Source organism: Marmota marmota, unplaced genomic scaffold (genome assembly GCF_001458135.2).
Source record: "Marmota marmota marmota unplaced genomic scaffold, marMar, whole genome shotgun sequence".
In the NCBI taxonomy this organism is placed as follows: Eukaryota; Metazoa; Chordata; class Mammalia; order Rodentia; family Sciuridae; genus Marmota; species Marmota marmota.
In genome coordinates, this window is record NW_026000242.1 from 18,127,331 (window position 1) to 18,140,629 (window position 13,299).

General features: G+C 36.2%; 1 long non-coding RNA gene and 1 other non-coding gene across 4 annotated transcripts in view; one reads left to right on the forward strand and one right to left on the reverse strand.

The window, feature by feature from the left end:
• Positions 1–13,299, reverse strand: part of LOC125613958 — an 86,982-nt gene that overhangs the window by 42,183 nt on the left and 31,500 nt on the right. The gene's annotated exons all lie outside the window — the stretch shown is intronic.
• Positions 8,735–8,807, forward strand: Trnaa-agc. Its single transcript has one exon. It is a non-coding gene; the product is annotated as a tRNA-Ala (tRNA).

Sequence of the window (13,299 nt, forward strand, 5' to 3'; positions counted from 1 at the left end):
AAAAAAAAAAAAAAAAAAGAAAAGACAAGAAAAAAGAAAAGATCAGCCTGAAAAAAAAATGTGATTATATTCCTTTTATATTTATTTATTTTTAATTCTGTAACATTGAATTTCTACCGCATATCTTTTTTTCTGACTACTCTGTTCCTGTTTTCACTTTTTCAACCTGGAGACGTGTCTACAGAGTATGAAGAGAAAGGACGGTGTGAGTGTTTGGGTAAGTTTCTAATTTTGGAACTGCAGCATAAACATGCTTAAAACTAATTTATCATTAGTATAACAGTCCTTACAATAAAAATTAAATGCAGCTTTATTATGATGTGCAGAGAAAAATAAAAATACAACAAACATATATGTGCACATTTTGGAAATGCAGGTGGTCTTTCTTTTCTATTTAAAACTTCTCCTGCTTGGGGGTAATAAAAGTTCTATAATCATAGTATCATGACTCTTGTTAAAATTCTTGCTAGATATTATCTACTATAATCAAAATAACTAATGATAAATAAATATATGGATCATATTAAAATTTTAAAAGAATTTTGTAACTATTTCTAAAATTTTAATTTGAAATTATACCCAAAATCTTTGTATTATTCTCTATAAAAGTGTTTTTAATTTAACAAAGCACAAAAGCACATAGTAAAAGGTTAAGGCACATTCTGCTGAGAAATTCAGGCAGATAAAAGAACATTAAGAGTCAAGTCACTAGAGAAGACCAGGATGAGGTATTTGTCACCCAAAGGGTTTAATTTCCTGACCTCTGAATATATCATTGAGAAACAGAAAGGAACAAAATTGTGTTGCCAGACATGCTGCTTAAGTTGCCATCCGGAGCCTTGAGACCCACAATCTCAATTGGTTTTTAAGGGAACATCCTGTTCAAATAATGATTATGTGCTTCACATCCATCCTCATTCAGGAAAAGGTTTATTATGACTCATTTATTTTCTTAGGAAAAAAAAAGTGTATCAACATCTCAACTTATGCTGAAATGAATAATAATAATAATAAAAGTCTGTAACACAAAAGGACCTGCAGCAGCATAGTGTTTTCAATCAAACCAATTAACCAATTTTTCCTCAATTGGGTTTTCAGACCAATTCTGCTCCAACACCCATAGCATGAATCTATATGCTTTCAATTAGTTAAAATTGAGTAAATGTGTTGGCTGGGGCCACTGAAACACATGGACAACATTCAAATCTTTGCTTTCTAATTAACGTTAAATTCTAAAACACCTTAGCCACCTGTGCAAAGATGGAATACTTACCTAATTCCTGGACTTCTTAATCTATGTGGTATTCACACAATAACTGAAATGAACTTCAGACTTGCTACTTAAGTTTTCTTTCTAGCTCTATACCTCCTGAGATAAATTCAACCTACAGGTCTACCATGATGCACTGATCAATCATCTTTTGTCAAACATGATTTTCTTTATAGGCATAAAAGCTGAAGTTAGGTACTGTTTTCTTATCTCTTTTAATTCCTAATTCAGCTCTCTCTCATGTGTTGGGTTAATTAATTAGGTTCTAACCACAATCTCCTGGCCCTGTGCCTTCTCTCTCATTGGGACCCAGGGAGTGGTTTCCTTCTACCACTTATATTTATCAGGGAAAACGATTCTGAAAAACTACATCTAAGACAGTTTCTGGTATGCAAGTTTGCAGAACCGGTTTGTCCTTTCCAAAGGACAATGTTATCCTACATAAGATTGAGCCTGGGGAAAGAGAAGGAGCATGCTGAATGTAATTAGGAAGTAGGTATGAATTTGCTTAATTTTCTATTCCACAGGAGGCCTAGAATAAAAGGGTAAGAATATATAAACATCCTGATCAGAAAGAAAGGGAAAATACTCTTTTCCTTAATTTCTCCTTTACTTTTTAAAGAGCTGTGAGCAGAGTCATGAATGTGAGTCTTTTCTTTCTAAAAGGGCTGGTATTCAAGAATATCTTTGAGAAAGCTAATGTCTGGTTTCAAAATCACTACTTCTGGAAAGCTGCTGACAGCTAGGAAGAGGGAGGGAAGTTGAGAGTAACGAAGATATGGAGGTAGGAATGCCTTCACCAGAAGAAGCTTATCAGACAAACTTTGCTTTTGCTCTTGAGGTTCTGTATACCCTGGCTAGTAAAGGAAGCCTGGGTGATGAACCAAGTTTCCTACTGTGCTTTTGAAGAGCATGACATTGTCTGGAAGGATCTGGGTCTTTCTGGGTCTTTCACTTTCTTTGTGGTTCTTTGCGTTCTTGAATGGTTCATTGACTGAAGTCATTTCTTTCGCATGGAAAGAACACCATGGATGGCAAACCTCATGTGGAAGTCCTTGGGGATTTATTCCTCTTCTGTAGGAGATCAGAAATATGTCTTATGAACCCAAGGGTTCTATGAGGTAGACAGTTGGTGTGGCATCCTTAAATATGAAATCAGATGAGGAGGAGGACCAAGGAGAGGGTTAAACACATTTGTGCACAGTTCTGACATTATTAAAATTCAAGGAATGAATCTGCAAGAAAAAAATAAATGAGAAAGGAGAGAGTCCAATTGCAAGTGTATTATTCTTGTTTCCCCTGAAGTATGATTAGAAGGGACTAGACAATGTCTGTCATCATGTACATGACTTACAGCAATTTATTACTTTCAGCAATAGTTTCTTTTATTGAGTTAATAGGTAAGAATATAATCCATACCTGTTAGAGGTCACAGCACTAAATCAGCAGGAGATATAAAAAGGTGGAAATAAAATTACTGCAATGGAACTAATTGACCTTTACCTCTAATTGACACTAATTTGGAAAGGGTACCAGGTCAGACAAATTTTTATCAATTAAGGTATTTTAGGAAATGTCAATGTCTTGCTAATAACCTGGAATTCTTTATATCACTATATTCTTCTAAAAGTGGGAGGCGGTAGTCACAGTTCCTTAGAGCCCAACATCCAGCTCCTATATTATCTTGATGAGCTTAGAGGCCACTCAGTTGCCTGGTTCACCCACTATCCCTTACTGCAGACTCCAGTTTCTACACCTAACACTGTGCTGTGCTCCTCACATGCCTTCTAGGCCCCTTTCTTCTTCTTGAAGCTCAAGATATATTTTCAGTCTGGTATATCTTCATTTTTTGAATTTTAGAAATATTCCAAAAGCTTCATCTTGGAGTCCTCAATAGCCCAGGAAAAAAAGAAATATGACAACTGTTTTCATTGGTCACTTTAAGGGCAGAGTTGAGGACAAAGAGGCTGAATAGGCTTTGCCTTTTAATTCTTCAGATATATATATATAATTTTAATGCTAACACATTACCACTGGAAGTTCAAAGAAAGACTGTGGTGGTAATGGCGAAATTTTAGTGGGAGAAATAAACATCCAATGATAGAGGGTATTTAGAACCTTGGGATTCTTGTATAATTGCAAGCATGTTACATCAAGTGGGTAACAGTTTCCAGGTTTAATATGGAATGTAGTTGTGAAAAAGAAGTGAATCATACTTTAGTTATGTGACATGAACAAAGAGATACCACTAACAAACACTGAGGCAGGTGGGGACCTATTGGGGGCTACACTGTGCTTCTGCCAATCAGTCTGACTTAGGGAAAAACTTGGAGGACTCTGTATTTCATTACCTCTCACATTTGCTTAGTTACTGTGGGTCATGTTCATTTCTCTAGGTACTTACCTGTTTCAGGGTCCTCTTAGGGTTCATACTTAGGGGTCTGGAATCTCAGTTAACTCTTCCTCAAAGTAATTACTTCCTCCAAAGAGTGGCTATGTAAATTCCATTGGTGTTCCAAGCACACACCTTTGAATCCCCTACTTGAAGGCCATTGCCTTCAATCTGAGTCCTGCTGTGTGCAAAGTGTTCATAGAGAGTAAAAGGCATATTCTTGTCTGATCTGATATAATTAGCTTCCTCTGTGCTCATCTCACTGAAATATAGCTCTTCTTTCCACTTAATCTGTTTCTTATTCCCTTTAAAGGTTTAAAGAATGAGCACTGCCCTCTCTATATACTTCCAAGAACACAGAGTATTATTACAAAACAGATAGCCTTAAGATTCTATTTTCTCTCTGGCCTGAATTTGTTCAGTCACTTTTTATATATGTTACTTACACTCTTAAATTATGGTCTTTTTAATCCATTGTGTGGGGATAATAGAAGTATTTACATTATAGGAATATTGTGAAGATTCATAAAATAATGCTTGTAAAATCTTAGTGTATGGTGTATAATAGGAGCTTAAACATTATTAGCCTGCAATCCCCATAGAGAATAACTTTGAAGTGCTCTACCCTCCCTCACGCCTCTGTGGTAAATGGCTTGCTGTTTGGCCATGACACTTTACAGTATGTTGTATATCCAGGTCCTGTTGAACTCAGGAGGATTCATGCTTCTACCAATAAAAAGTGATTATGAATGATAGGTGTCTCTCAAGAAGTTTTTAGGGTCAGAACACAGCTGGTCAAGTATCTTTCCTTTTTATGATGACTAAGAATATTGTGTAAAAAAAGATACTTCTTCAGTCTAGGTTTCAGAGTAAGGGTAAGATGAGGAGCTATAGCCATGTCAAACAACAATGGACACAGACCATGAGTGAAATGTAAACCATTGTGAGATTTGGAAAGTCATTGTTTGGCTGCAGAGTTATCCAGCCCATCTTCACTTGGAGAAAATTCAACTTTCCAAATTCTCTCCTTTGACCTCTAATTCTTTTCTGAAAGTTGTTTCTTTATCATCTTATCCAATCCATCTCATTATATAAAAATATGCCTGCTGTCCCTGGTCCTATATTATACATCTTCAGATACTGCAAGTAGATCGCATGATAAGCTAACTTTAAGGTAAAAGAGCTGGAGGAAGCCTCATAATGTATACTTTCCCTCCAGAAAAAAAAAAATACATTTTCCAGACAATAATAATTGCTTAATTGGTGGAAATTCCTTACCATGACCCACCTGAATCCTGCTAATGGGATGCAGGGAATCTGATTTTGATTTTATGAAACACCACCAAGGCTTGCATAAGTCCTTAAACCCTGGGAGGCAAGTGATATTACCTTTCTAGCATGTAATAATTTTACAGAAGCCTTTCTGTGTGATAAAGAAGCACTAATGTGCAGATCAAATCTCAAAACTTCTGCTTTAAGGAAAATGAAAGGTAGGTTTTAGCTAGGGAAGCAATGCCAAAAATACATAGTGTTCATTCTGTGACTCATGCATGCTTAGTGATGATCAACCTTTTACTAAAATAACTAAAATTTAATCTTCTTAAAACTCACTAATATTTATAACTTAAGGAAACATTAATTGTGGGAATCTTATGAGACCTACTACAGTGTGCAGAAATTTTTATTCCTTCTGGCTGGAAGTTGAGTTAAACTGAAGCAGTTGTTTTGAATGGTGACAAAATAGCATAAGTTTGATACTTGACACCCTGATGAATTAGCCCTGGAACACTTAGGCTCAGATTGATAATTCAGAGAAAAGTGAAATGATATCTTGTTCTGGCTGCTGAAATGTGGCCTCGGTCTAACAGCTGAATGTGTACCCTAATCAAGTCAGGTTGCCTTTGCCTTGGTCCTCTCTCCAAAGAGAGCAACAACTCTGCTCTAGCTCCTTATCTTTGGCACTTATTTGGCTGAAGTAGTCAACTAGACCCAGCTCATGGGACAGACAATGTGAAGCACACTTCTGTAGAGGCTGCTGTTTTCTGAATTGTACCTTAGGTTCTTAAAAACTAAACAAATAAATGAAAGGTCACTTCTGGTCATTCATAATTTAACTTCAATTTATTTTATTATTGACCATGGAGTTTAATCTGTTTCTCCAAGTTGAGTTTGAGATGCACACTGAACACTATCATCAAGAATTGATATTCCACCACATGAGGGCCAATTTCTCCAGTATTTCCCTTATCTGCAAGATCCGTAGCAGGGAAGCAATCGTAATGAACTAGTTCCAAATGTGATTATTCCCTTTGCAAATTATGGACACTCTAACAATAGAATCCTTTAAACCTTACCCACTTTGTTAGATAAATAAATCCATGAGGTAAATGAGAATCAGAATGGTGTCAGGTTATTTCAGAGAAGCCACATAACCATGGAAAGAGCACTAGGTCAGGAGTCAGATGAGCATTGTGTCTGCCTTTCACCCTGTCTTACATACCATGTGACCCTGAGCATACTAGGAAGGTTGAGGGAGGTAACGGGAGAGGAAGTTGCTCAATCCAGAGAATACCCAAGGATGATTTAGATTTCTGAAATATTTGAAGAGCTCTTGAATATAAAATACATTATGCTGTGAATTTGTATAGCAGAAGTTGTAAAACATGGAAGACAGGTTTGTATATTTATAAAGAGTCTTTCTCCCAGTTAGTCTAGTTTAGCAATGGATTATTCTGCTTCTGAAGTTTGAAGTTTTCTGACACAGGAAGTGTCTAAAACAATGTGCTGTATCAGGATCACCCTGGTATTCTCTGCACTCACTTATCTGAAAAGAAGATTAATAATAAAGAATGCTTAGTTTATTTATGAAATGAGCTTTTTGAATATCTAATATTCAGCATGCATTGTAATGCACCTTGCCGCTCTAAGATGATAACATTGATAGACAAGAAAAAAAAAAAAGCTAAATGTCTGAATGCTGCCAAAGACATTGACACGCCTTCTTCCTGTGAAGTTGCCAAAGGAGATGATGAACATGCAGCAAAGGCAAGAAAGGCACTTGCTGGTTCTTGAATTTAACTTGCATCTGGAGGAGAAAGCAGAGCCCAAAGCAGGTGGCCCTGAACAATAGCTCTGTCTCCAGTAAAGCTTGTCTCCCTCCACAGGCAGGCATTATTCCCTCAAACAGAAGCATCTATTTATCATTTTAAAGTCTTCCTACTTGTGATGTAAACTTGAGTAGAAAAAGGCAGTGGTGTAACAAGATTTCAGTTTCCTTCTCATCTCTTGACAGGACACCTGGAGGACACTATCCTGGGGCACTCCACAAGATAGGAGTCCAGGACCAAAGCTTCACATCAATGAACTAACTACCTCTGACCTTCCTATGGGGAGTCTCCTTACTTCCATTGAGTTCGGACACAGTTTGTGTTCCTCTTTTATGTAATTTGGACACCGATGAGTTGGATGATGTGGATTTACTTGAAACTTTTAGTAAATTTTGAAAAGACTTGGATAATTCTTACTATTAGTTTGATTGTATATTACACCATTTGTAATTAGATTTTTTTAAATGTAGAATTATTACCCTGCTAAAGTAATAAATATCTGCATTTACTCAATTAGTTAGGGTAGAGTGAAATGTTCAGGCTAACTAGCTAAAAAGACAGTGCTGTCCATGCCTATGAAAATATTTAAAGGAATGCTTTCTACAAAATCTCAATTCTTTTTATTTGACTGATTATTTAAGTTTGTTGCTTTGGCCTAACCATGTGATATTTGATGGGATATTTTAAGTGGTTTCTGTTTGTGGATGATTTTTTTTGTAAATCTTGAAGGGAGATTAAATTTTCCTTTTATTTTTAGGCAGTTGAAATTTAAGTAATGACAAAGGGGAAACATCCTACACATTTACAATTGGGGTCCACTTCTGAGATGCTTGCGTCATAAACCAACAAGTAGACAAGTTAATGAATAAGTACACAAATAAATAACCATTCCTCAGCCTGAGGGACAGAAATATAAATATATGACTTGATATGATCATATGCAACTTGATAAATCAAATAGAGCAGAAAAAAAGAGGAAATTCAAGAATAAGTCCTTATATTAGAACAAGGTCAAAAGAGAGAATTAAGTTGGAGACATAAACTTAATCTTCTGGCCTTTTTGGAGAAAAAAAAATAATTTGTCTTAGAAATAGATATTACACTGTACTTCACTGTATTTTCCCCTGAATACTCATAAAAAAATTATAACATACATCTGTACAGAAGTCTGAACAGACTTATAACTCCAAATTTTCTGTCTCTAACATGGTTCCCCACTAAACACAATCAGAATTCATTGCAAAGTGACCACTCCTGTGTTTGGAACAAGAGAAAATTACAATAACTCATGGGTATTTTTTTTTCTTCAAAAAATAGAGGATATTTTTCAGAGATATTTAGCTAAACTATTTTTTAGAATATAAATATCAGATCCTTAATTGCTTGAGCATGTTACTAGCATATACATGTACACACAAAAAATAAACAAACAATAACAATAATTATGATTATGCAAATTTAAATTCTCAAGGTATATAAAGGTCTGAAAGTCCATAGAGTTTTTTCAAAGCAGATAGATGTAAAGCATGCTAAGAAATATCTCTGCCTCCCAGGGTAAAGAAGTGGATAGTTGTTTCTAATTCCATGGTCCATTTAGGGCAAGAAATGACAGGGAACAAATTTTAATTGTGTTTCTTTAACCAAACTTGGTCTGAGAACCTCCTAAATAAAAAGCTTTAAAGTGAAATTTGCTTAGAGAGAAGAGATTGCTGAAAGTGGCCAGTTCTCTGACGCAATGAAAACTCTCCCTATTATTTCAAACACTCAGTAAGAAGCCTCTCACAAGGATAAGGTAAAATAATATTGAATTTGGGTGGTGGAATGTAAGACAAAGTTCTTATTCTGGGGTATGGGTACTTTAAAAGCTTATTTTTGATTCAAGAAACAGAAAAAGGTGATGTTTCTAAATGTGTCTAATGAACTTATAGAGTTTTAGTGTAAATCTTTAAAATAGTAACCTAGGGCTGTGGTTGTGGCTCAGTGGTAGAGTGCTCGCCTAGCAAGTGTGAGGCCCTGGGTTCGAACCTCAGCACCACATAAAAATAAATAAATAGAATAAAGGTATTGTGTCCAACTTCAACTAAAAAATAAATATAAAAAAAATAGTAACCTAAATCTACATTTTTAAGGGAGACATTGGCTGCTTCTTCAGATTTGGTAGGCCGCTACCTTTGAGGGGCAAGACAGAAGTACCACAGAGGTTCACGATGTCTCCTCTCTGTGTAGTAGTTGCCTGTGTGCATAACATTCAATATCTTTGTTCAAATAAACTGCTACCTTATAAAGAGTAGAGTTGTAAGTTTTGTTGGATGATTTATTTCTGCCCATCTCTATATCAGCTCACTTGTGATTCAGAGCTTTCATGTATAGTGAACTGAAATATAGTACTAAGGCCTAAAGCAAACAAATATTTCACTTTTCCTAAGCCAACAACTGGCTCTAGAGAAAAAAGGAATGAGCATGCTCAGTACAGGGCATCACAATGGAGAATTCATGAGCTGTTTTGGCTGCCTTCCAACAAATGATGAACACCCACTCCATTTCCCACTGCAGAAACATGGGAACAGAAAGTTAGAAACAGTTACACAAAGAGAAGCTAAGTTGGCTGTGTCCCTTGACCTGGCATGCCTTCTTTTTCCCTCTAACCTCATTGAAGGAGAAGCCAAGAGGGAGTTCCTCCCTCAGGACAGAATCACTTCCCCAAATCAATGTATGCATGTGGTCACACTGATATCCTGGAACCCTGCATCAGGTTAGTAGGAGAGGGGGAAGAAGAGGGGGAGGAGGAAGGAGAAAAGCAGAAGAGAGAGAGAGGGGAAGAAGGAGGAAGAGGAAGAAGAAGAAGGAGAGGAGGAGAAAAGGCCTAGGAAAGATTCATCTGAGCTAGAAATAAAGAGAATCTCCAACTTCCTCTCTCACATACACATGCACCCGGATAACTGTCTTAGTTGTGCATGTTTCTTCTTGGCCTTCGTAGCTTACAGGAGGCATCATGGACATAGGAGGTCATCAGCATTGCCAAGCCCTCTGTCATTCCTGTAAGGTGACTTTCCTTGTCTGTGCTGTTTCTACCTACCACTTAAAACTTTCAGTAAGATTCTGAAGTTACCAGGACTTTACAGTGTTGATGTTTAATTAAGTGGGGTTGAGTTTTTCCCCTAAACAAGTATTTGCCTCATCTATTTTTCATCGTGGCACATGTGTCTTACTCTAAAGGGCCAAATAAAAGGCATGATCGTATAATATCAGTCATAATAAAGTGTCTGAAATTTGGAGGATATTGACCACTAGTGCCCATATTTATTTGTATAAAGTTAACATTAATATCCCCTTATCATTAGAAAAGTAAAATACAAAACATATATTTTAACATTCACAGACTCTAGCTCTAGCCATGAAATCATTCTAAGCCAGTCTAAAATCACTGACCTAAGTCAGGGTCTTTCATTAGCAGCTTCATTCAGAGCCATTTTCCACTGCAATTTTTGTAGGTTTTTCATTAACTCCATACTTGAGATCAAGCCAATCCTAAAATTCTCATGATATCCACTTACCTAAAATTATGAATAAATATTACAATAGTACTTTCTCTCTCCTCCCCAATTTAGAAAAAAAAAATAATATCCAGCCAGTATAATAGATTGTGATATAAGATTTGAGTCCATCATCTGAGTAGGAATAACCCTAAACTCCATTACATATTTTGCTATAGATCTAAAAGTATGGAAAGGAGAATGGCAACATCAGCAAGGACAACAGGAAATTAGAAAATCTTGGTTTCTAGTTCACAGGAATGCCAGGGGAGGTTTTGTGGTATATGTTATCTACAACCCATGAAATTAAATTCAAGGAGATGACAGTTCCATCAAAGAGTTCATTGCACTTGGACATCCTCCCTTCTCTCTCAGAGAGTGGCTGATTAATGAACAGTCTTTTCTGTTATATTGCAACTCTTTTAGTGAATATACAGCTTCACCTACTCAGTGAAACTTGTCCATGTCTCAATCACCAGCATCTGTTATGTGTTACCTTACATAACAAAAGGGGCTTTGTGGTTAAGTATATTGAAATGGGCAGTGACCCCACATTGTCCAGGGAGGGCAACTTAATCACAATATATCAGAAGACTTTAGACAAAAAAAAAAGACTTTAGAAGGAAAGAAGCAGAATAGTCAGAGAAGGAGATGGGAATAGAAGCAGAGGTCACAGTGACACAGAGCCATGTGCCAATAAAGTGGGCAGCCTCCAGAAGGGAAAAGGTGGGAAGAATGATTCTCCCCTAGAGCCTCCAGAAGTGGGGACCTGCCTACACCTTGATCATTAAGCTCCATGAAACCCACTTTAGACTATGACCTCCAGAAATGGAAGACATTAAATTTGCATGGTGATCAGCAATTGAATTGTGGTAATTTGTTGGAAAAACAATAGGAAATTAATCCATCTCCTACTTGTGCTCCCTTCATGGTAGATACTCTAATTAACAATTATTTTATTTATTGCCCCATAGACTTACTGTCTCTTTCCTAATAGCAAATAAGCTTTATGAAGTCTGGACTCTATGTCCTAATTAATTTATTTCATTCTCATTGAGCACATAGTATGATATTTAATAGGGTCAAAAGAAATATTTTTGAGTGAGTTTAGAGGAATACAGGCTAAGATTATATTATTAAAATATGAGCCAACAAAATAGCCCTTTTATTTCCAATGAAAGCTATTGCCAAACCTGTTCATCTAGCAGTGGAACAATGAATTACAAGCATTACCTGCCTACACTGTGCAGATTTCAATTATGAAACCTCAATTGTGCTTCAATTATTAACTCACATGTCTGCATTCTTTAGTAGCCAGCAACAATCCTTAAGAACAAAAAATGCTGTATTTTTGTTTTGAATTCCTAGATTCTTATTCATGGCTGCTATTTATTAGACATGCTATCAATATATACGTAATGAATGAAAATAAATGAGGAAATGTATTATGATTAAATTAATTAATTCACATTTACCCTGATTACAATTCTGTGCATGACTTAATTTTGAATTTTAAACTGATTACCCTAATTATAATATATTTGTCTAAATCATTTTTATTCACAAATTTGCTGTGCTTGACATTTATTCTTCCTTTCTAACATTCACATCTTACAATGTATACTGGATTGTTCTCAACACAGCAATCATTACTGTGTGTGATATGGTGTATAAAAGCAAAGGAGATGGACAAGGACACTCTTGGGGACTCATTTTAAAGTAGAGAAAGACAGAGAGGAAGTAAGTAATTGAAAATATCAGTTAGTGATGAGTGCTTTGTAAAGGAACCAACTTACCTCAATAAACTTGTTTTTATTTTGCTGTATTACAGGCGTTGTCTGCTTGAAGGGAAACAGCTATATTTCCTTGTCCTTGTTTTCATTTATGGCATTCTGATTTGCACACTTCCGATTTTATGCTGTTCTGCAGGCATGGGATGCCCTTCCCTGCCTTGCATTTGCATGTGAAATAGCTTGGCTTTTGAAATGGAGGAGTGAGTTTAAATTTGATCTCTTCCTAGTATTAACTACTGACTTCCTGTGAGAAGTTTTAATGTGAGTAAGGCCAGTTTTCCATCTGTAAAATGGAAATCTAGCACTAACATCTTTTTCACAGGGATGCTGAGTGAACAATGCCCTGTTGTTTGTAAAGCATCCACCACAATGTCTGGTACATAGTAGGCTCTCTTTAATAATAGATGATCCTCCTGTTTCTCCTCCTCCTCCTCCTCCTCCTCCTTCTTTTTTTATTTGTACATTCAACAGTCATTGAAAGCCCAGAACACTTATAAATCCATCTTTTTCTGAAATCCCATTATAGCATTGTTTGTACTGCCATTTAGTGAATTTTCTAGTCTCTTTTATTGGCATATATTTTTCCTGTGCTTATACTTTTGTCCTTTAACTTATCATATACCTATGAAAGCAGACCCTCCCTCAATATTAACCTCCTTGCCTTCTGACTGGGCACAATGCTATAAAAAGAAGTGGATGTGATACAAGAGACCTGGACTGGGAATGAGAAACTCTAAATTTTCCCTCGAATTCATCTCATACTTTGAGCCATTGTGCAGGTTCATTATTCACTAGAGGATGCTGCTGTTCCTCTCTCATACCTTCAAACTTCCAAAGTACTTGTAAACAAAGTTTAAAAAGTTCAAAGAGCATACAGCCCAACACCCACATTCAGAGCTGTATAAAATAATAACACTAATCTAACAATCAATACAACATACTTAATTCTTATTACACACCAAACCACCTGCCATCAATTCTGCCCCCAGTTCTTAGGGAAAGCCTGACATAATGATGAAACAGATTCAGTAGCCAGACCACTTGGGTTTGAATTCCAAGTGTGCCACTTACTTGCTGTGTGATTTGGGGTACATGCTTAAGCTTTAACCTGTGCTTCATTTTTCTTGTTTTTGTTTTTTCATCTATAAAATGGTCTTAATAATACTATCTACTTCATAGGAGCACCATATATATTAAATGAGTA